The 1,656-nt window shown below is 33.6% G+C and overlaps 1 non-coding gene across 1 annotated transcript; it reads left to right on the plus strand.

The window, feature by feature from the left end:
• Positions 1 to 398: 398 nt before the first annotated feature.
• Positions 399 to 528, plus strand: LOC118835112. Its single transcript, XR_005009459.1, has one exon. It is a non-coding gene; the product is annotated as a U6atac minor spliceosomal RNA (small nuclear RNA).
• The last annotated feature ends 1,128 nt before the right edge of the window (positions 529 to 1,656 follow it).

A 1,656-nucleotide genomic window follows, 5' to 3' on the forward strand; every position in this document is an offset into this window, starting at 1 on the left:
AAAATAAGGGCTGCCCTCAAGGAAGTCACTTTGTAATGAGGGAAATAACATATAAATGTGCATGTGCAATGTATATACTGGGAAAATAGAAGGTAGTCTTGGAGGGAAGGCACTGGGAGGTGAAAGAAGTAGATGTGGGCAGTGGAGAGAGAGGGGACTGGGAAAGGCCTCCTCCAGAATAGAGGATTTGAGCTGACTTGAAGGAAGCTAAGAAACTGAGGAAGAACGTTCCAGCCAGTGCAAAAGCAAAGAGATGGGAGATAAAGTCTAGTATGCTAGGAATGGCAAGTTGGCAGGACAGCTATATCATAGAGTGCACAAAGGAGAGTAACATTTGAGGAGATTGGTAAGGTAGGAAGGGACTAGATTGTGAAATGTTTTTAATAATTGGTGGAACTGTGTTGTATAAAAGGAGAGAAAGTTAGCACTCCCTTTGATAAGGATGGAAGTCCATTATTGAAACTCTACAGCAAAAAGCAGAGGCTGACAAGAATGATAAATTGGTGAAAGAACTGGTCATCTTATTGTATGAAACTGCACTGTTATCTTCTGGGTTCAGTTTGGAAGATTCCCAGACACATGCCAATTGGATCTACAGGATGATCAAACTTGGTCTTGGAATTAATGAAGATGATTCAACTACTGAAGAAACCAATGCAGCTATAACTGAGGAAATAACACCTCTAGAAGGAGATGATGACACATCGTGCATAGAAGAAGTGGACTGAAGCATTTAAAAACATGGAATTATAGCATGTTTCCTAGACTAGTTTGAATAAGTTATTTTGTATAAGGTGTTGAGAAAATACTTGAGGTCTTCATTCCTTCTGATGTATATTTTCAGATATGTTATCTTTATTTTTGTTAAATCACTTAAAAAATGTATGGCATGAACATGCTGTTTAAAGGGAAGTTTAGGATTCTCTTCCTTTCTAAGTATAATTGATACTGTGATATCTTAGACATTCAAGCAAGAACTAGTAAGTGATCATTGTAGTGTACTTTGGTTTTATTTTAGGGAAGGAGAAATAATATATTAATGTATGTCCAAATATTGTAATCTAATGTTAGCTCACTAACACTCCTGTGGTCTGAATACAGTATATAACAGAAAGCTGAATAATGGAATTGGATTGCTTCTTGGTCTCTAAAATACACTGTTTTGAGGTATCTTAAAATGTTTATAAAATTGTCTTTCTTTTATATATTTAAAAGAACTGAGTTCTATTCTATTCCATCCATTTTTGCATGTATAAAACCCTGAAGTCTAGGAAGAAAAAAGTGTTAACACCAAGAAAAAAAATTGGTGTAACTATTTATTTTCCTGTAAAGATTCTCCTCCACCAAGGTTTCTTCCACGCCTATTTGAAAATCATGCAAGATTCCTTGAAAGATGAAATAGATATACATATTTTCAACAATTGGATGATTATAAATATTAAATATGGCAGTCTGTCAAAAAAAAATTTAAGCACTTAGTATATGTTAATCATCAAAGATAAAAGAGGAAAAAAACAGTCCTCATCAAGAAGCTTATACTCTAATGAAGGAGACAATGTGTAATAAATAAGTAAATAGAATATATATATATATATATATATATATATATATATATAATCATCACTAATCATCATCTTCATCATTATCATCATTGAC

The sequence above is a fragment of the Trichosurus vulpecula genome, chromosome 1 (assembly GCF_011100635.1).
Source record: "Trichosurus vulpecula isolate mTriVul1 chromosome 1, mTriVul1.pri, whole genome shotgun sequence".
NCBI lineage: Eukaryota > Metazoa > Chordata > Mammalia > Diprotodontia > Phalangeridae > Trichosurus > Trichosurus vulpecula.